We start from the raw sequence: 23,291 nt of genomic DNA, 5'->3' as shown, positions 1-23,291 counted from the left end.
TCTTTAGAAATTATTTACATATGTATATTCCGAAAGGCATATGTATTGTTACCAAAGAAAGCTATACATGAATGCTTGTATATGAAGAAAAAGTAGTTAGACAGACATGTATAAAAATGTTAAGAGTAGCTACTTTTGCAGAGGTGATGGGGCCGGAGACGGTGAGGGAGTGAGTTTTTGCTTCCCACTTTATACGCCATCTTTGAAAAAAAAGTTCACCTGAGTGGGTATCATTTTTTTTTAATGCTTTTTCCTTTTTTCTTTTTTTCTTGTGCTTGAACCTTTTAAAAATTGAAGTATAATAGATGTAACAAAGGTATCATTTTATAACAATTAAACTTCTAAAAATATTTCTTTGTGGGGATTTCCCTGGCAGTCCAGTATGCTAAGACACTGCGCCCCCAATGCAGAGGTCCTGGGTTTGATCCCTGGTCAGGGAACTAGTTTCCACATGCTGCAACTAAGAGTTTGCATCCTTCAACTAAAGACCCCGCATGCTGCAAAGAAGACCGAAGATGGAAAATCCTGCACACAGCAACTAAGACCTCATGCAGCCAAGTAAATAAATAAATATTTTTAGAAAATTTCTTTGTGCACCTGATCTATACAAGGAAGAGAATGTATAAGAGGTGTTAGAGCAATATAAGAGTGACATCACAGTGCCCAAACATGTTTGGATGTAGAATGTCACTGATAATCATGTTTGACTAATAAATACTGGTATTCAGATTACTTCTGAGCTGTAATCTCTTAACTGCAGATACCAAAAAGGGCCGATAACAAATTGTTGAAAATCGGAACAACCAAGATGACCCTCAATAGATGAATGGATAAACGAACCACAGACTATTCATACAATGGAATATTATTCAGTGATTAAAAAAAGAGAACTATTAAGCCATGAAAGACATGGAGGAACTTTAAATGCACACTGTTAAGAAAGAAGCATATTGCTTGAAAGAAGCCAATCTGAAAAGGCTACATTCTGTGTAATTCCCACTGTATGCCCTTCTGGAAGAGGCCAGACTACGGTGACATGAAAGATCAGCAACTGCCAGCGGTTGGCAGAGGAGTGAGGAGGGAGGGATGAACAGGTGGAGCACAGGGGACTTTTAGGACAATGGAACTATTCTGTGTGCTACTGCAATGATCCATACATGACATTTATTTGTCAAAACCCATAGAACAGGGCAATAACAGCAGTGACTCCTAAGGTAAACTATGGACTCGGTAATAATGCAGCTATGTTCTTGGGCTTCCCTTGTGGCTCAGCTGGTAAAGAATCTGCCTGCAATGCGGGAGACCTGGGTTCGATCCCTGGGTTGGGAAGATCCCCTGGAGTAAGGGAAAGGCTACCCATTCCAGTATTCCGGCCTGGAGAATTTCATGGACTGTATAGTCCATGGGGTCACAAAGAGTAGGACACGACTGAGCGACTTTCACTTTCACTTTTCATTTTCAGTATGTTGATTGATCAGTTGTCACAAATGTACTACACTAATGCAAGATGCTAACAGGGAAACTGGGGAGGGGAGTAGGGGCACATGGAATTCTCTAGGCTTTCTGTTCAATTTTTCTGTAAAACTGAAGCTGCTCTTGTAAGAAGTTTATTAATTTTAAAGTAACTTAATGTGGGCTTTTAATATTCATATGTAACAATCAAAGTCCAATAATAACATTGGCCTACTAAGCATTTCAAAACCAAACCAGGACCATGATGCTCTAATCATGTTTTATAAGGTGCCAAATGCTCTTCTTCCCTATCTAGTTTGTTCAGCCATCTGGGACTCGTTCAGGTCCTGCCTCGGGTGGAGCTGGTGGGGGCCTGGTGTGCCCTTGTCCACTGGCACGACCTTGGCAACAGCTCGTCTCACATGCCATCTATCGCCGGGGTCCCTCTGGTTCCCTCCAGGTTGTCAGGCACTAGGGGCAACCCCCCTGGGCTGGCAAGTGCCCCTCACACTGGTTGGTGATTACCTCGGGCCACGGCCACAGCCGTGCTGCCGGGTCCACGCATCCCACAGTGCCGGCTCCACCTGCCAGACGAGCCCCTCCTGCTGCCACCTGGCTCCCAAAGATGGCGAAGATGCGGAGCGAACAGGTCTGCCCTGAGTCCCCCTCTGCAAACTGCGGTCTTGGCTAACAGGGTGCAGGAGCAGGTGGTCTGGAGGCGGTGGTTAGGAAGGAAAGCCCCCATGCTGGTTTGTTTCCATCTCTCCGCCCAGCTCACGGAGAAGGCAATGGCAACCCACTCCGACGGAGGAGCCTGGTAGGCTGCAGTCCATGGGGTTGCGAAGAGTCGGACACAACTGAGCGACTTCACTTTCACTTTTCACTTTCATGCATTGGAGAAGGAAATGGCAACCCACTCCAGTGTTCTTGCCTGGAGAATCCCAGGGACAGGGGAGCCTGGTGGGCTGCCGTCTATGGGGTCACACAGAGTCGGACACGACTGCAGCGACTTAGCAGCAGCAGCAGCAGCCCAGCTCAAGGCCCTAACCCTGCAAGGCCACAGATGCACTTCCACGCCGCTCTGGACTTTCAGTCTGTCATTCCCAAAGTCTGGGTGGCAGTGCTTGCAGCCTAAAAATAAACCCCCACTTCCCTTGGGGGCATTGAGATTTATTCTATTTAAATTGCACAGATTGTTTTCATTCCTCAGGGTTTGAAGCACTGAAAACTGAAATCTGCTTCTCAGCTCTTTGCCTGTATTTGTTTCAGTAATGGAGTTACCCTTGCAACGCAGGCTACTGCTCCTATGGCAACTACCGAAAAACAAGATGAGGCTTCCATGCTGGTGGGGAACATGAAGCCTCCAAAGAAAGACAAACCCTGCTTTCTTCCACAGGTGTGACCCTCCCTTTTAAAGAATCTGCCTGCAATGCCGAAGACCTGGGTTCGATCCCTGGGTCAGGAAGATCCCCTGGAGATGGGAATGACTAACCACTCCAGTATTCTTGCCTGGAGAACTCCATGGACAGAGGAGCCTGGAGGACTATAGTCCATGGGATCATAAAGAGTCGGACATGACTGACTAACACACACACACACAGGAAGGGAGGGCCTGGTAAGCAGGCCTTGAAGAAAGACCAGCACGACAAGGATGTGTTCATGATGAAGTCCTGCATGGTGCTAACTCAACTGAAAAAAAATTTTTAAGTAAGCCCTTCCTTTTGGTTAATGCTTATTTCAATGTTATGTGGCATCCTGGATGGGAGGAGAGTTTGGGGGAGAATGGACACATGTATATGTATGCCTGAGTTCCTTTGCTGTCCACTTGAAACTATCACAATACTGTTAATTAGCTATACTCCAAATATAAAATAAAAAGTTAAAAAAAAGTTAATGCTTATTTCAAATGGCTACATGAGGGGCAAGTATTGCAACTCAGTTCACATTTATATAATTGCATGCACTGTTCTAGATAATTGTAAATATATAGATATGATGTAGATAGATATGGCAAGATATAGATGGATATATATATATACAGTGCATTCAATAACATGCATATACGATTATATATAGCTATTGCATATAAAATATATAGTTATAGCACATTGAAAACTAGAGACATTACTTTGCTGACAAAGATCTGTACAGTCAAAGCTATGGTTTTCCTGGTAGTCATATATAGATGTGAGAGGTGGACCATAAAGAAAGTTGAGCCCCGAAGAATTGATGGTTTTGAACTGTGGTGTTGGAAAAGACTCTTGAGAGTCCCCTGGACTGCAAGGAGATTAAACCAGTCAATCCTAAAGGAATTCAGTCCTGAATATTCATTGGGAGGACTGATGCTGAAGCTGAAGCTCCAATACTTTGGCCACCTGATGCAAAGAACTGACTCATTAGAAAAGACCCTGATGCTGGGAAGATTGAAGGCAGGAGAAGGGGATGACAGAGGATGAGATGGTTGGATGGCATCACTGACTCGATGGACATGAATTTGAGCAAGCATTGGGAGTTGGTGATGGAGAGGGAAGCCTGGCATGCTGCAGTCCATGGGATCCCAAAGAGCTGGACATGACTGAGCGACTGAACTGAACTGATTGCCTATTATTACATAATGCTCCACTTATTTAGAAACTTTGTACTTCTGAGCAGGTATTGTTTGGAAAACACTTTTGGCACTTAATATAACACTTTCTTGTATTAAATAGAGTTGAGGTTCAAGATTCCTCTGGATCCAACTTGAAAAGCAAGGTTCCATTTCCTTCTAACAGAAGAGTTCTTGATCCTATTAGACCCTGTGCCTTTTTATCATGAATATTTTGTAATGCCTCCTTAACTATCTTGAAATGAAATTTATAGTTAATATCATTTACCTACAACTTAATTTAAAAAAATCAATACAATGTTCCAAGTAAAATATAAAGGAGAAATAAAAAGGAAGTCATTAATACTAATATGACACAGGGACACGATGTAGCGTCCCATACATGTAGAGTCACATACAAAAGTGGCAGCCACAAATGAAGGCTTATACAAGTGTCTCATGTTGACATGTAAAATATCCCAATTTGGTGATACTATCAGTATTTTTTGAAATGACAAATAACTCTTAGTAAAGCAAGCAAAACAAAGTGCGATCTTCCTCTTTCTACTTTATAATTACATTCATGAAATTCAGTGTATATTAAAGCTATGCAAAAATATTTGTGTTTATAGGTAAAATGAGTTGGGTTCTAGGCTCTGGTAATCATAAATACAGTGTTTGGTTTATTTGATTTTCTTACACAAAGAGCTGATAGGGTATTCAAAAGTTGATGAAAGTGTCCCATGCCAACAACACTACCCAAATATTGTGACAACTAATCCTCTCTCCCACACAGATTTCCAGAACATCCCCTCAGGGTAATTCCAAACCATCTTACCTTTCAAAGTGAAGTGAAAGTCACTCAGTCATGTTCGACTCTTTGTGATCCCCTGGACTATGCAGTCCATGGAATTCTCCAGGCCAGAATGCTGGAGTGGGTAGCCATTCCCTTCTCCAGGGGATTTTCCCAACCCAGGGATCGAACCCAGGGCTCCTGTATTGCAGGTGGATTCTTTACCAGCTAAGCCACAAAGAAAGCCTTACCTTTTAAACCACTGTACTAGACAGAATTCTGACTCCAACAAGAACACAGTGTTAGCATATTTTATTCATTGTTTTGAGATTTGAATTAAAGAATGGAAGGCAAAGTTGCTGAAAACCAGAGTTTTCTTTTTTTAAATAGATGGAACACTGTTATTCTTTTAATTTTATTGTTATTATTATGGCCATGCCACGAAGCATGCGGCATCTTAGTTCCCAGACCAGTGATCGAATCCATGCCCCCTGCAGTAGAAGCACAGAGTCCTAACCACTGGACTGCCAGGGAAGTCCACAGGCTTGGTGGTAAAATGATCATAATAAAAGGAATAGCTTCTGAGAACTTAGCACTTTGAGATTAGGCTGAAATGACTTGTTTATTCACAAATCAAAAAAAGATAGGTCTCCAAAAGCTTTTCTAAGCATTTTATATAAGAGCAGCTGGTCCCAAGGCCAGGTGATGCCTTAGCAGCTCAGCCATGGGGAATAGTACAGTAGCCCAAAATGAGGCCAGTGATGAGCTCAATGAAACGAGGGCATGAGTTGCAGAATTCTCAGCTTCTCCATCTCCAAAGAGCTGCCTGTCTGTAAAAACCATGTCAAGCCTGCTTGAGCACAGCATCCCTTCTGCAGGGCGAAGTGTCATTTTCTTGTCTGGAAATAACATAAATCCCAAGCAGATTCTATATGCTATCTACCAAATAGGGACATGGAGTTGTCCAAACAAAGAAGCCTATACTAAGAGGAAGAAGATGAGGCAAGAATTTTCAACCTTGGCTGCACACTGAGATCATGTGAGAAAACATTTAAAAATATGGGTGGCTAGGGCCTTCCCTTTGGTATTCATTTTTTCTAGCATGTGAACTAAAGCATTGCTTGCCTTATCAGTAAACAAAGGATATTATAGTCTATGATGAGCCCTGAGGGAATTCAGGATAGAGACAAAGGGGATGCCCATTTCCAAGCCCATTTAGCAGTCAGCCGATGCAATAGGACTTAATTCTCTTCCACAAAAGCACATACTAGGCTTTATTCATTTTCCTCTCAGAATATCTTTCTTGTATTTTAATTTCTATCCATTTATGTCCTATAAATGTATAGAAATTTACGTTCTATAAACCTGATGCAAAGAACTGACTCATTGGAAAAGACCATGATGCTGGGAAAGATTGAAGGTGGGAGGAGAAGGGGATAACAGAGGATGAGATGGTTGGATAGCATCACCAACTTGATGGACATGAGTTTGAGCAAGCTTTGGGAGTTGGTGATTGACAAGGAATCCTGGCATGCTGCAGTCTATGGGGTCGCAAAGAGTCGGTCACGATTGAGCAACTGAACTAGACTGATGTTCTATAAATACTAACCCCAGACTTGTGAAACCACCACTTTTCTGGCCCTTAGGGCTCCACCAGATGGACTAGGATCTTCTTATAATGAACAGTCTACCCAGAGAGTGTAAGGTGATCTGTGGTATCGAGACTGAAAGAACAGGGTGGGAGAGTCAAGCTGTTACTCACTTCACTCCTTTGCTACCACCAGGAACAGAGAGGGAGAGAAAGAAGGTTTAGCTCCCAGGCTGTAGAGCGGTGAGCTGGGCTAAATGATGGGAAGGATTCATCTGGCCAAGGCTAGAGGCAGATCCAGGGGGCTGCACCCTAAGAGTGGAATAAGCAGCCTCTAGGGGCCTCCTTCCTCTAAACCTAGTCCAAGTCACAACCTCCAGAGCAGCCCAAATGGATGAGCAATCCAAAGAAGAAGGGATTGCACTCCCTCCTGAGACCTAGATCAGAATGCCTCTAATCCACCAAACTGTACCTGGAAGGATCTTATTTGCAAAGGACAGAATCCAACTCCAATACCTGAAGAAGGAAGAACAGCATTTGAAGGCTATTCAGGAGCTCCCACTCCTGTAAGGATGCTGGAGGATCAGGCTTAGAGACAGTGTCAAAGGAGGCTGGGTGGCTGCCAGAACCACCAGCCAGTCCAATGAGGACACCACTGCTGCTGTTGTGGACATGAGACTGCCCCTCCCCGCCCCGCAGCCTGCCCACCACTGATGCTGGCACGAGGTAGTGGGTGCTGCTGTGGGAATAACTGCCACTGCCTTTGGGAACTTGATGCTGCTCCTCAGCTGCCCCACCACCACCTGTAAGTGCTTTTTTCACCTGCTTCTTGAAAAGGTGCTGTGCTGTGCTTAAGTTGCTCAGTTGTGTCCGACTCTTTGCCACCCCATGGACTGTAGCCCGCCAGGCTCCTCTGTCCATAGGATTTTCCAGGCAAGAATACTGGAGTGGGTTTCCATGCCCTCCTCCAGGGGATCTTCCCAACTCAGGGATTGAACCCAGGTCTCCCACATTGCAGATAGATTCTTTACCATCTGAGCCACCAGGGAAGCCATGAAGAGATGCAGCCCCCCAAAGGACAAGCAGGCTAGGCTAGACTAGGGAAGAGAAAGCAATTCCCCAAAGGACCGAATCTCAAAACATACACTCTGGTCCTGGCGCAGTGAAAGTAAACACTCCTGTGTCTGATAGTGACGTGTGAGCATCCCAACCCTTGGGAGATGCAGTGGGAAAGGGCTGTGAGGAGGGCTGTTGTCCACACTCTTGGAATGAGTTCCCCCACGGATGACTTTTCTATGGGAAAAGGTTTATTGTTTTTTTTTAAAACAAATATTTTCATAGATTAGGAAAGACATGATTTTGTTGTTGCTATCCTCTTATGCTTTCTTTTACAAAGGAAGATAAATTTTTCACTTGATTTAGAAGAAACTCTTTTTAAAAAATATTTTACTTCTTTGGCTGTGCCGGGTCTTAGCTGCAGCACACTGGATCCTCGATCTTTGGTTTTGACATGCAGGATCTTTAGTTGAGGCTGATTGGACCAGTCAAGTTCCAGCTTTGAGAGACCGGGATGAACGCTCTCTGAATCTCTTGGCAGCAACTCCATTAAGTGGGGGAGCACAGAACTGCCCTGAGTAACTCACGTAGCTGTTTTTCAGGATTCGATTGGCAAATATGTGTAAACATAGCAATAAGATTATTTCATTATTAATGAAAGTACTTGAAAAGTACATCAAAGGAACCAGCTTTTCTGTTGTGTTTGGATTTGTTTGCTAAAGATACATTCTATACAGAGCAGGCTGAAAAAGAAAACGAAACCTCAGTGCCTGGACCTGACTAACAGAAGCACCTACATAAGAAGTTACTTAACACAAACCGAGTGAGTTCATTTACTGTGGTAGGCAAATTCCAATTTCTTCAATCAGCATAATCTACAGAACAAAAAATTAATTCAATGTTTTTATAACAGTGCGGTCATCTTATCCCGTGACTTACTCTGTGAAAGTCACATTCCTGACGACTGAAAGAAAGCTAAATTTTTAACAGTTAAATATCCTATGGATTCTTTTAAAAATATTTTTATTTATTTATTTTTGGCTGTGCTGGGTCTTCACCACTGTGCAGGCTTTTCTCTAGTTGCGATGCGTCAGTTTTTCATTGCAGTGGCTTCTCATGCAGAGCATGGGCTCTAAGGCTTCAGTAGTCGCGGCTCCCAGGTTCTAGAGCACAGGCTCAATAGTTGTGGTCCACGTGCTAAGCTGCTCCACAGCATGCTGGATCTTCCTAAACCAGGGATTGAACCCGTGTCTCCTGCATTGGCAGGGGGATTCTTCACCACTGAGCCACCAGGGAAGCCTCCTATGGATTATCTTGAGAAACCTGATTTTACTCAATAAATGTTACAACAGTTGATAGGCGCAGAATTCAAAATTGCAAGTAATTCTTTCAGATTTTGGAAGATATTGCTCCAGTGTTTTCTTTTTTGCTTCCAAGGTTACTATTGAGAGGTCAAAAGCCTGTTTCCTAATACTGGGTATACTACTACTTCTATCTGTCTAGAAATGAGTAGTATATTCTTTTTATCCCTGGATTTCTAATATTTGACAAGAACTTGCCTCAGAGTGGATATATTAGGCTAAGTACCTAGGGCTTTTTCAATCTGGCAATTTACATCATTCAATTCCAGGAAATTTTCTTGATTTTTTTTCTTTGATTGTTTTCTTCCCTGCCTTTTCTTTCTTCTTTCTTTCTGGAACTACTATTATCCAATTGTTTGATCTCTTGGGTGATCCTATGGTTTTTTTAATCTTTTGTCTTTGTCTTCTGCTTCATGAGAGGAGTCCTCAAATGTACTTTCTCAGGTGCCATCAATAGAGCTTTCTGCAATGATGGAAATATTCTATATCCGAGCAGTCCAACATCTTACCCACTAGGCACATGTGCCTTTTGAGCATTTGAAATGTAACTAGTGCAAATAAGGAGTTGAATCTTTAATTTTGTTAATTTTGAGTAATTTACTTTTCAATTGAGTGGTTAGTGGCTACTACACTGGACAGCACAAGTATTAGTTTTCTGCTACCATGTTTTTAATTTTCAAGAGCCCTTTGCAATTGTACTTTCCCCCTAAATCTTCCATTTCCATAGCTTTTGTTCTTGTTTAATGGATGCAATATTCCCTCTTCTCTCTCTGAGGATATGATTATAGCTTTCGTTTTTAAGTCTTGACTAATTTCTGTTTCCTCCAAGATGCTTCTTCTGTTGTTGCCTGTTTGTTGTTGCCTGTTTGTTTTGGTCTCTATTTTCTATATAACAGGCTTCATCAGGTAATCCTTGGTGGTCTGCTCAAAATTAAGAGTGGGGAATTTAAAAATTGATTAAAACTCTGAGCTTGTGACTTTCACTAAAGGGTGATATTGGTAGAAAGTGAAGTGAAAGTAGTTCAGTCGTGTCTGACTCTTTGCGACCGCATGAACTATTCAGTCTATGGAATTCTCCAAGCCAGAACACTGGAGTGGGTAGCCTATCCCTTCTCCAGTGGATCTTCCCGACCCAGGAATACGAACCAGGGTGTCCTGCATTGCAGGTGGATTCTTTACCAACTGAGCTATCAGGAAAGCCCTAATACTTCTATTGATTTTCAATAGAAAAGCTTTTGGTAAAACCTTGACATCAGTATATTTAAACGTTTTCTTTTTGGCTGGCCAGATTTCTCCAGGGAAGAGTCTTCCAATCTCCCACCTAGAGAGAGTAAAGATCTACTGGCTGCATTTTGGGGACCAAGTGGGGGAAGAGGTTGGGGAAGGAGGTGATTTCTTAATCCCCCTCAATGAGACTAAAATGCATATTTCTACCAGGCTGAGGGAGGGTTTAGGGCTCTAATTTCTTCTCAAACAGCTTTCACTCTGGTCTTCCTTATATTAGCTCTTTTTATTCCTTTTACATCCAGTCCTGGAATTGCAAGAGCTTACAAATCATGCCCTTTGATGATTCTGCTGTGTGATTCAGTTCAGCTCAGCTCAGTTCAGTTCAGTCGCTCAGTTGTCCAACTCTTTGTGACCCCATGGACTGCAGCACGCCAGGCTTCCCTGTCCATCACCAACTCCCGGAGCTTACTCAAACTCATGTCCATTGAGTCGGCAATGCCATCCAACCATCTCATCCTCTGTCATCCCCTTTCCCTCCTGCTTTCAATCTTTCCCAGCATCAGGGTCTTTTCAAATGAGTCAGTTCTTTGCATCAGGTGACCAAAGTATTGGAGTTTCAGTTTCAGCATCAGTCCTTCCAACGAATATTCAGGACTGATTTCCTTTAGGATGGACTGGTTGGATCTCCTTGCAGTCCAAGGGACTCTCAAGAGTCTTCTCCAACACTGCAGTTCAAAAGCATCAATTCTCTGGTGCTCAGCTTTCTTTACAGTCCAACTCTCACATCCATAAATGACCACTGGAAAAACCATAGCCTTGACTAGACAGACCTTTGTTGGCAAAATAATATCTCTGCTTTTTTAATATGTTGTCTAGGTTGGTCATAAATTTTCTTCCAAGGAGCAAGCATCTTTTAATTTCATAGTTGCAGTCACCATCTGCAGTGATTTTGGAGCCCAAAAAAATAAAGTTTGACATTGTTTTCACTGTTTCCCCATCTATTTCCCATGAAGTGATGGGACCAGATGCCATGATCTTAGTTTTCTGAATGTTGAGTTTTAAGCCACGTTTTTCACTCTCCTCTTGCACTTTCATCAAGAGGCTCTTTAGTTCTTCTTCACTTTCTGCCATTAAGGGTAGTGTCATCTGCATATCTGAGGTTATTGATATTTCCCCTGGCAATCTTGATTCCAGCTTGTGCTTCATCCAGTCCAGTGTTTCTCATGATGTACACTACATATAAGTTAAATATGCAGGGTGACAATATAGAGCCTTGACGTACTCCTTTCCCTATTTGGAACCAGTGTGTTGTTCCATGTCCAGTTCTAACTGTTGCTTCCGGACCTGCATACACATTTCTCAGGAGGCAGGTCAGGTGGTCTGGTATTTCCATCTCTTGAAGAATTTTCCACAGCTTATTGTGATCCATACAGTCAAAAGCTTTGGCGTAGTCAATAAAGCAGAAGTAGATATCTTTCTCGAACTCTCATGCTTTTTTGATGATCCAACAGATGTTGGCAATTTGCCTTTTCTAAATCCAGCTTCAGTATCTGGAAGTTCACGTACTGTTGAAGCCTGGCTTGGAGAATTTTGAGCATTACTTTACTAGCATGTGAGATGAGTGCAATTGTGCAGTAGTTTGAGCATTCTTTGGCACTGCCTTCCTTTGGGATTGGAATGAAAACTGACCTTTTCCAGTCCTGTGGCCACTTCAGAGTTTTCCAGACTTGCTGGCATATTGAATGCAGCACTTTCACAGCATCATCTTTTAGGATTTGAAATAGCTCAACTGGAATTCCATCACCTCCACTAGCTTTGTTCATAGTGATGCTTCCTAAGGCCCACTTGACTTTGCATTCCAGAATGTCTGGCTCTAGGTGAGTGATCACACCATCGTGATTATCTGGGTCGTGAAGATCTTTTTTGTATAGTTCTGTGTATTCTTGCCACTTCTTGTTAATATCTTCTGCTTCTGTTAGATCCATACCATTTCTGTCCTTTATTATGTCCATATTGTCACCCTGCTTATTTAACTTATATGCAGAGTACATCATGAGAAACGCTGGGCTGAAAGAAACACAAGCTGGAATCAAGATTGCCGGGAGACATATCAATAACCTCAGATATGCAGATGACACCACCCTTATGGCAGAAAGGGAAGAAGAACTAAAGAGCCTCTTGATGAAAGTGAAAGAGGAGAGCGAAAAAGTTGGCTTAAAGCTCAACGTTCAGAAAACTAAGATCATGGCATCTGGTCCCATCACTTCATGAGAAATAGATGGGGAAACAGTGGAAACTGTGTCAGACTTTATTTTTTTGGGCTCCAAAATCAGTGCTGATGGTGATTGCAGCCATGAAATTAAAAGACGCTTACTCTTTGGAAGGAAGGTTATGACCAACCTAGATAGCATATTTAAAAGCAGAGACATTACTTTGCTAACAAAGGTCCGTCTAGTCAAGGCTATGGTTTTTCCAGTGGTCATGTATGGATGTGAGAGTTGGACCATAAAGAAAGCTGAGCGCCGCAGAATTGATGCTTTGGAACTGTGGTGTTGGAGAAGACTCTTGAGAGTCCCTTGGACTGCAAGGAGATCCAACCAGTCCATCCTAAAGGAGATCAGTCCTGTGTGTTCATTGGAAGGACTGGTGTTGAAGCTGAAACTCCAATACTTTGGCCACCTCATGCGAAGAGTTGACTCATTGGAAAAGACCCTAATGCTGGGAAGGATTGGGGGCAGGAGGAGAAGGGGACGACAGAGGATGAGATGGTTGGATGGCATCACTGACTCGATGGACATGGGTTTGGGTAAACTCCAGGAGTTGGTGATGGAAAGGGATGCCTGGCGTGCTACGATTCAGGGTTGCAAAGAGTCGGACATGACTGAGCGACTGAACTGAACTGAACTTGCATGAAATGTTCCCTTGGTATCTCTAATTTTCTTGAAGAGATCTCTAGACTTTCCCATTCTATTGTTTTCCTCTATTTCTTTGCACTGATCGCTGAGGAAAGCTTTCTTATCTCTCCTTGCTATTCTCTGGAACTCTGCATTCAAATGGGTATATCTTTTCTTTCATGGGTATATCTTTCTCAGCTTTCCCACTGATGGACTGAAGTTTTATTTTCTCAGGTCTGTTAGATCACTTACCATTGATCTGTAAGTTTTTCAGCTTCCAGAAATTTGTTGCTGTTGTCTCCTCTCCTATTTTCCTAATCTGTGTGAGCTTCGGTCCTAAAACACTTATTTTTTTCTGTTCAAAAGGGAGGAAAATTAAACACATATATTCAATCAACTACTTTAACCTGCAAGTTCAAGAGTCCATTCATTCTGCAAGGTTCAATTCTTCATGAGGCATTCTTCTGACTTATTTGCCTTTGGCAGAATTAATCTTGTCCTTCAAAGCAGTCAATAATTTTTAGTAAAATAATTAGATTTGCAAAAGGGTAGTGGTGAACCTTCTAAAATATCAAACACTGATTTCCATATGTTGTTGTTGTTCAGTCTCACTAAGTCACGTCTGACTCTTTGCAACCTCAAGGACTACAGCATGCCAGGCTTCCCTATCCTTTAATATCTCCCAGAGTTTATTTGAATTCTTGTCCATTGAGTCAGTGATGGTATCTAACCATCTCATCCTTTGCCACCCTCTTCTCCTTTTGCCTTCAATCTTTCCCAGCATCACTGTCTTTTCCAATGAGTCGGCTCTTCACATCAGGTGGCCAGAGTATTGAAGCTTCAAGCTTCAGCATCAGTCCTTCCAATGAATATTCAGGGTTGACTTCCTTCAGGATTTACTGGTTTGATCTCCTTGCTGTGCAAGGGACTCTCAAGAGTCTTCTCCAGCACCACAATTATTTGGATATGTTTTCTACCAACTAAATTTTTAATTCTTCTTTTTTTGCTGTCTTCCCAAATTAAAACTGAAAACCAGCACCTCCGCAGCACAGAAGCCCGTTTATACATCATAAATCAATTTTTGAATTTATCGCCCTCTAGTGACACTTCAAGAAACTAACTTCTTGTACAGCCTATCGGTTGTCTTTAAAGAGAAAGGATCTGATATTATTGATATTAAATTCTCAAAGGAATGCATCGCTCTATTTTTTAAAATTTTCCTAATTGAATATGCATAGCTTTTATAATCAAAGAAAGCTATAATTTTCAAAATCATTCAATGAGTTTTTTTTATAATATAATTACATTAAAAGCTGAATGAAAGTTCCAGTACAAATTATATGTTTTTAAAATACAACCTATTTGTAATGTTTACTTTGCTTTTCTTATTTCTCAGTCTGACTCAGTTGAATTACAATAACCTTCAAATGAATCATTTATAATTCAAATGGTAAGTAAATATCTGATGTTCTTTACAACAGAAAATGTTTTATTTTATATACCAAAACCCTGAACTGAGCTGCTTCTGCTCAAATTCAAAATCAATCTGACATCTTTAATATGTAGGTTTAATCATGTTTATTTAAACATAGACATATAAAATGCAAGATAAACTTTCTTGGATGATATATTTAAGGAGAGGGTCAAAATTTGCACACACCTCCCACATCACTGGGTTGTCATGCTGGTCTGTGCTTGTCAATAAGGCTACACATGGGGATGCAGTGAGCAGAGCGGAGGCCCCTGTTTGGGTTCAAAATGAGATAGGACATGACTTGTACAGTTCTCAGAAATGTTTTAAGCAATTGCGTAACACCACACCAGAAGAGAAACTACCCCAGAAAAAAAGCATTATTTAACTCACAAATAATATACATATGTATATCTAAACTGAATAAAATTATTTAAACTTTCAAATGTTTTATGTAGCAAAGAAGTTCATGCCAAACAAATATAAGAGAAATGAGTATTATCAGATGAGAACCACAGAAGATAAAGGTGGGAGATAGACACCCGTCCTTCCCCATCCCTCTGAAAGCAGAAGCAGTGCTGGCCACAGGAGTGCAACATTCTGAGCTCAGAGTCTTTCTAGTTCCTGCTCAGCACAATGGGTCATTTCTGCTAACTAGTGACAGCCTGTATTTTCCTTTTTTCCCTCCTCCTTTTTGCCCCCCAAATCAGAATTCTTATTCCAGTTATCCTGCTCTTACCACTTCATACTGGCTATGATCAGAGCAGATAACTTGTCATTTGGTTTACAAGTGGCTGGACCAAGAGGAGCCCCATCTGAGCCTCCCTTAGAGAATCTAGACACAGAGCTGGAGGCACCAGCTGAACAGGATTGGGGGTGGTCTCCACTCGGGAAGGGATGGATGAGTGTGCCTTCTGTGCAGAGAGAGGGTGTGCATGGATATGTGTGTTTTACCACGACTGTGGCAGAGACTGTTAGTTGTCCAGATAGTCGATCTTCCCTTTCTCTACAAGGGACTTTCAACTGTTCATAGGTAAATGTTCACAGAACCAAAAAGAACATTCTGCTCAGCCTCTTCTGCAACGAGTGTGTGGTTATGTGACTAAGTTCCAACAGATGGGATCAGTTCAGTTCAGTCGCTCAGTCGTGTCCAACTCTCTGCGACCCCATGAATTGCAGCACGCCAGGCCTCTCTGTCCATCACCAACTCCCGGAGTCTACCCAAACCCATGTTCATCGAGTCGGTGATGCCATCCAACCATCTCATCCTCTGTCATCCCCTTCTCCTCCCGCCCCCAATCCTACCCAGCATTAGGGTCTTTTCCAATGAGTCAACCCTTCGCATGAGGTGCAAAGTATTGGAGCTTCAGCTTCAACATCAGACCTTCCAATGAACACCCAGGATTGATCTCCTTTAGGATGGATTGATTGGATCTCCTTGCAGTCCAAGAAACTCTCAAGAGTCTTCTCCAACACCACAGTTCAAAAGCGTCAATTCTGCGGCGCTCAGCTTTCTTCACCGTCCAACTCTCACATCCATACATGACCACTGGAAAAACCATAGCCTTGACTAGACGGACTTTTGTTGGCAAAGTAATGTCTCTGCTTTTAAACATGCTATCTAGGTTGGCCATAACCTTCCTTCCAAGTAGTAAGCGTCTTTAACAGATGGGATAGAAGCATGAATAATGTGCATGGCTTCTGGGTGTGACCTTAAAAGCACATTCTTCCTTCTGATTTTTCCCTCTTTCTGCTGGCTGGAAGGCACTCAGAGTGCTGAGCTGTATGGAACATGGGGCTAAGGAAGGGATACTAGAATGGTGGAGGGACAAAATAGAAGGACCCCAGGCCCCGTACATCTTTGTGTTACAAGGCCAAGCTTTAACCTCCCAGATAAACTATGTCATCTAAGCCACTGCTCTTCAAGGTCTTTTCTTACACAGTCAAATCTTTATTAAAAAAAAAACAAAAACATGTCCAGGAAGGAAGCAGATCTCATTAAGAGTAGAATCTAACCAAATCTGGAGATTTGAGGAAAACATTCTGGAGAAAAGTTTAATCTCTGATCTTTAATCTCTGAAAGAGAGGGGGACTTCCCTGGTGGTCCAGTGGGTGGGACTCCATGCTCCTAATGCAAGGCGCCAGGGTTCGATACCTGATCAGGGAACTAGATCCCACATGCCGCAACTAAAAAATATTCACAGGCTGTAACTAAAGATCCTGTGTGCCACAACTAAGGCCTGGTGTAGCCAAATAAATAAACAGATATATTAAAAAAATAAAATAAAAGAATGAGAGGAACCAGGCTGGAAAAACTTTCAGGTAAGAACAAGCATGGGGTGTTGAAGTACACAAGGAAGTCTGGAAGGAGACAGAAGGTATTTCCTGCTAAACCTGCAGAGGTCAGCATAACCCACATCATTCTAACTTGGTAGCCTCTTGATTAAGGAAGGTGAAGAAGATTAAAAATCAAAAGTAAAACCCCAAAATGAATCCAACTATGTGGTTTTTAGAACCATTTACTGAGAAAAGAAATGACAGTAGGTTTTAGGGGAAAGATGAGTTCACTTTTGGATGTGTGGACTTGGAGGTGTTCGTGAGTAGGCAATTGGTCATGTGTCTCTGGTGCTGAGAACTAACATCCTAGATGGAAAAATGTTTAGGAGGAGTCATTGGCAAGCAAATGGTAAACAAAACTACAGCAATGGATAGGAGCACCTAAGGAAGTCTAAACTGAGAAAATAATGTAAGAGAAGACAAGAAAGTCTAAAATCCCGCCCTGAAAGAATTCCTGCATTCAGTGATTGAATCTGAGTGGGTACTAACCAGGAAGACTGAGAAGGAATGGCCAGAGAGATAGGAGGGAAATCAGGCAAGTTCGTTGTCAAGGAGACCAAAGAAAGAAACTGTTTCAGTAAATAAATTATGACCAACAATGTTGGATGCTGTTTTTTCAGGGTCATGTAGGATGAGCTCTGATAGGAGCCCACAGGTCTCTACCATATGCAGATAGTTGATGACCTCAATGGAGAAGGAAAGGCCTTGGGCAGTGGGGATGGAATCCAAATTAGGGTTAGGCTATATCCAGAGCAGATGGTGTAGGAAAAGAGACAGTACTTTCTAGAAGTTTAACTCCAAAGGGCGAGAGAGAGAGAGCGAGAGAGAGCAGCAACTGCAGGGGTACTGAGGTTGAAGATGTTTGGTTTCCTTTGGCTTTTTAAGTTGGAAAATTTTTAGTTGAGCTCATTTAACTACAGGCTTCCCAGGCAGCTCAGCTGGTAAAGAATCTACAACGCAGGAGACCCTGGTCCGATTCTTGGGTTGGGAAGATCCCCTGGAGAAGGGATAAGCTACCCACTCCAGTATTCTCGGACTTCCCTGGTGGCTCAGATGGTAAAGAATCCACCTGCAATCCGGGAGGCCTGAGTTTGATCCCTGGGTTGGGAAGATGCCCTGGAAGAGGGCATGGTAACCCATTCCCGTATTCTTGCCTGGAGAATCCGCACAGACAGAGGATCCTAGTGTGCAACAGTCCACAACTAAGCACAGCACATTTAAATACAAAAGGGAAAGGTCCATGAGCAAGGAAAAGATTGAAAGTACAGAAGACAGAGTGGAGAGCACAAAATTCAAGGTTCCTGAAAAGGTGGGAAGTGTAGAATTCAGAGCATATGGTGACAGTCAGCAGAAAATGAAAGAAGGAAGCATGGGGGAATGGAGCAGGGCCGGGACTAGAATAAAGCAATAAGGCACTCAACTTGGACACAAAATTTAGGAAATCACCCCCCAAAAAAATCCTCAGTAATTAAGATAAACACTACTTTAGTGCAATCTCTATATAGATCAAAATTAATGCAAAGAATTTATGATGAATAAAATATTAAAATCTTAAATATCCAGTCTGTGGGTAATTTGTTATGGCAGCCCTAGTAAACTAATATAACACATATCTCAATATTGCAGAAAGAATAATGTCGCTTCATAACTGATTAACCCCTCTCTCACAAGAACTCTGGAAAAATTCTAGGATTAAGAAAACACATGGAGTTGAGAAATGAATATAAAAAACAACAACAAAACAAGAAACTCTTTGGGAGCCTGAAGGCAGTCTTGAAACGGTGTGGGAGGCAGACATGTTTATCTGCAGGGGACAGGGCTCTGCCAGGGGGTGGTGGGCAACCAGAAGCAGCCTTGAGAAGGCCTGAAGGAAAGCAGAAAGGAAGAGCAACATCCCCAGCCTGCCCAGGACGTATCAGAATAGATGCATCAGCGCACTTGGCTGGGGAGACAGGTTGATGAAAACAACAGGCTGACCAGCTAACCTCTGACACTGATTTCTTTTTCCCCTCCCGCTCCAAATCCCAGGGCTGATGGATAATGGACTGGGGAGTGGGTCTCTCAAAGCTACTTCTTCCTTAGAGATCAATGGTATAACTCTGAACAGAGTTGTCTTTATTGAATGGAGTGACAACACATGAGGGTGATTAAAACAAATTCCATGGTAATGCGGGCTCCCTGGCTTCCTTCTTAAATTCATCCAGAGGGTCACACACATGCCTCTTCCCCACTTTACATTACCAGACACTCCCATGGGCACAAGAGCTCACATGAGCTCAAAATAACCCGGCACCTGTGGAGGAGCAAAGAGACCATGAAATGCAGACAAGTTGAATCACACATACCAAATGAATCAGAGTCATTAGAACAGATGAGCCAAGAATGTCAAAGATGCTTCAGGAGATAAACAAAGATATTAGCAATCTGAACTAAGAAATCATGAAAAAGTGGAAATATGAGGCTCCCTTGTTAAATACTCATCGTTTTTCAAAAACCCACAAAATACTGAAATCATTTTCTTTGATACCTCTGTCAGCTTATTCAAGTTGCTGGTTAACCATTATACCCCAAATTGTGCACACCAATCACTCTTTGCAGACTGTGGCCTTTTTCTGCTCTCTTTTGTGTTTTAAATCCTGTTTTTGCCTTTGTTTCTTAACAATAGTGTAATGACTGCCTTCCTCATGTGACTAAATGACTGAAGCAAATTAACTAAAGGTCCCTGGGTTATCCTTTGACTAAATAAAATAATTAGAGGGAAAATGCAACAAATAGGTAAAATGGCACAGAGGATACAGCTAAAAAGTAAGTTAGAGACTGTAAAATCAGATTGAGGAACTTTCCCAGGCAGCTACAGGAAGAAATAAAGATATGGAAAACATAAAAGGAATGATGTGTGATATGGAGGGTATTGAAGGTAGAAGCATAATGCCGATATCTGGATTTTATGGATTCAAAATTGGGAGGGAATTGGAAAAGCTATATTTAAAGAGATAAAGAAGGTAAATTTTCCTAAATTAAAGAAAAGTGAAGGATCCCAGATTGAAAAAAAAAAATCAAACAGAATTAAAAAAAAGATCCCTAACTAGATCCATTATTAGTGAAGTTTAAGAACATCAACAACAAAAATAATGATGCAGAATTCTCAGAAAAAGGGCACAGATACCTAAAAAGATCAGGAATCACACTGGTATCAGACTTTGAAACAACACTAGATTCAAGAAGAAAATAAAGTAATATTTTAAAGTAGTAAAGGAAAAGACCTTGGAACCTGCAGAAATTGTTACATTAAATAGAGAGATTTTGTATGCAATTCCCATGAGTTCAGCACAGGTATCATTACTATTAACAAATTACCAAGACTTCTGGGCAATGCAGTAAGAAAAGAAAAAGATAAAGGTGTATAATAGTAGGAAAAGTAAAGCTAAAACATTTATAGAAATACAACCAGCCATCTTAGGAAAAAATCAACAGAATTAAAAAATATTAAAATTCATAAGGGAATTTAGGCATTATAAAAATCAGTGTATTTTTTCTCACCACAAATAACCAACCTAAATAAGTATAATGTAAGATAATATACCATTCATAACAATAACAAAAGCCATAATGTACCTAGGAAATTAACCAAGAACGGACAAGACTTCTATGGAGAAAACTATAAAAATTTTAAAGCACACAACATGGTCTGAATAAACAGTCATATGTTTCAACAGAAAGACTTAGTATGTCAGTTCTCTTCAAATTAATCTAGTGAAATCAATTTTAATGAGAAGCTTTATTGGATTTTTAAGTACCAATAAATTTGTCCTCAAATGTACGTGAAAGACCAAAAACACAAAGAAGAGTCAAGCTAGTCTTGAAAAACAGGGAGAACTTGTTTTATCAGATATTAAGACATATTGCAGAGTCAAGCAATGAAAATAGCGTGGGAAGGGTGTAAGAACAGACACCACAGACTAACAGGACAGAGCTCAGATACAAACCCTAACATATAGAACTAAATATAAATTGGCACCAGGCAGCCATGCCAGAAACAAATGGCATTCTACTCTGCCAAAGATCACATATTTAGTTCAGTCTAGAACAATTTACAAAACCTGGTGTTCAATATACAGATCTATCATTGATAGCGGATCCATCCAGGGACTTTAATGCTAAATGAAAGCAGGTATGTTTTTCACTGGGGTTAGTAAGAGAATAACTGATTGTAAAACCCCTCTTTTAGGCTTGGGCCATACCTGAAACATTTAGGGAGGCTCTCCCCCTTGAGCTGTCATTTCCCTAGGCGGAAGGCATTGGAATCATTGGGACTTTTCCCTAGGTGTACCTGGAGAGTAACAGCAACATCATCATTTACAAAATACTGGTCTCTTGCATGCTGATACCATACAGTAAAGGAAAACGTGAGATATGGTGGTATTTCTTGAACATTCCAGGCATGTTGTCAGCTCTGGGCCTTTTCATTTGTTGTTTGCACTGCCTGCAATTCTCTTCCCTCAGAGAGCCTCACAGTTGGCTCCTTCCCTCCTTCAGGCCTTTGCCCAAGTAGCACATCATCAGAGAGACCTCCCATAACCACTCTATTTACAATTGCAAGACCCTTTCCCACAGAATCATCCCCACCTTCCTCTTACCTGCTTAATTTTCCTCCATATGTAAATGTTTTGCTTATTTCTTTTGTTTGTTGTCTTTATTCCACTTCCTGAACATAAACTCATGCAGAGTTTTTGTCATTTTGTTCAGTGCTCATTCCTGGCAGGTAGAAGGTGCTCCATACATCTTTGTTGAATGAATGACTGGTTATTGTATCTTAGTGTTCCCACAGATACTGGCAACAGTACTAAGGTATAAGCTCATCATCTGAAGTGTAGATAAATGATCAATCAATCCTTGGTAGTGAATCTTCTTTACTTAATAACTGAGATACAATAATCAAATCAAAAAGTTCAAGCAGAAAATTTGTAGTTAGCACTTACTAATGTTCACATAACGTGAATCCTGATAAGTGTTTACTGGATCATTTTTTCTTTGAGAGAGATGCAATTAGCAAGTCTTATTAATTTTCTGTAGTTGTGTCAGGACTCACAATCATTATCTTAAGAGAAAACAAATAAACTCTAGGAAAAAGAGATAATCAGAGTTGTGCCTTAGAAATCTTCGTGATTTTTAAGTCTATAAACTTTTGTTTATAAACTCAAAGGTGAGTCTGCAGTTACAAGAGAAAAAATACAGTCCACTTAGAAAAAGCAGGTGATTTCAGAAGTAAAAAATCGGTGGTGGATTTCCAATTGTGTCCCTTTTGCCATTAGGGAATTATATGTCCTCACCCATTGCCATATGCCTTGAAGTGATCCTATACTCACTATTTTTATAATAATGCAGAATAACAAACCACCCCAGTGGCTTACAGTAAGCATTTAATTTTCTTCCTCCCAAAGTCTGCAAGTCAGCTGGGATGGTTCTGCTTCAGGATGTGGCTTTCCTGGACTTGTTTGTCTGGAAAAGTCTTTGTTTTATCCTGTTGACTATAGAATTCCAAGTTGACAGTTTTGTTTTGTACTTTAAAGTTGTTATTTCATTTTCTTTTGGCTTGCACAGTTTCTAATGAGAAGTCTATGAAAACTCAGTTTCTTATTTCTCTGTGCATAATGTGCCTTTTTTCAATAGCTGCTTTTAAGATTTTCTTTTTAAGCTTTTGAAGGATCTACAATAGCTTTTCCTTTAGACCCGAGTCTAGGGCTAGTTTACGTCACTACTAAGGCATGACCCTTCAGGGGTCTCTATTGCATATTCCATTCGACAACTGTATTCAACAGTCTCCCCACTCTGGCTCCAGGGAACTCAAATGATTCCTAGTCCTGTGAGCTCTGAAAATGGTTAGGCTTACTGCTCCCCCATAATTGTTCTTTCCCGGCCTTGTGGAATAGTCACAGAACATATGCACTGATTTTTATTCAGTTAAAGATGCAGATTTCTGAAGCTTTTTCTCCAAGAACTCGGCCTCATAAATTCCAACCAATTTGGTCTCCCCAAAATCTAATCCCCGTCTACTCCATTCGGTAAGACCTGTCTTCTCAGGGAGACCCTAGGCTCTTCTTAAGTTCCCCTTGTATTTGCAAACTGGAAACTACCCCTGGACAGAGAGCCAGGGTGATACCCGCCTCATCTCATTTGTTTCTCTTCTTTCAGGTAAAAGGACTGGAACCGCCTGCCGTCCGAAAACAGTTATTTTCACACACTTTGCTCAGTTTCTTAATAAGTCCAGACCCATTTCTTCTTGTCCAGTAGTGGGCGTCTTAAATGCCTTATGGAAAACGCAGATTGTTTTATAAATGTTATTTTCTGTGGTTAAAATTCACGTCTCTTCTAGGGCACTCTTCGTTTACTTCTCAGCAGATGGTGATGGATCATTTCCTGTGGTGGTCTCCTCCAGGGACCAGAGTCCGGACTCGGGAGCCGTCTCCACTCGGCGCCGGGAGCGTTGTTTCTCCCGCGCGCGCCTCCCTCCCGCTTGGCTCCTCCCAC

General features: G+C 41.5%; 1 long non-coding RNA gene across 1 annotated transcript in view; it reads right to left on the bottom strand.

Annotated features, from left to right (window-relative positions):
- The window catches only part of LOC145517774 (uncharacterized), a 40,241-nt gene extending 16,956 nt beyond the window's left edge, over nucleotides 1–23,285 (bottom strand). The window contains exon 1 of the long non-coding RNA XR_014062319.1: nucleotides 21,401–23,285. This is a non-coding gene — a long non-coding RNA (uncharacterized LOC145517774). The remainder of the gene's footprint in view (nucleotides 1–21,400) is intronic.
- Nucleotides 23,286–23,291: the final 6 nt, after the last annotated feature.

Source organism: Giraffa tippelskirchi, chromosome 8 (genome assembly GCF_054371585.1).
Source record: "Giraffa tippelskirchi isolate mGirTip1 chromosome 8, T2T-mGirTip1v1.2.pri, whole genome shotgun sequence".
NCBI classification, from domain to species: Eukaryota; Metazoa; Chordata; class Mammalia; order Artiodactyla; family Giraffidae; genus Giraffa; species Giraffa tippelskirchi.
Note: the sequence above shows the minus strand (reverse complement) of the source record. Positions and strands in the feature narration are given on the sequence as shown.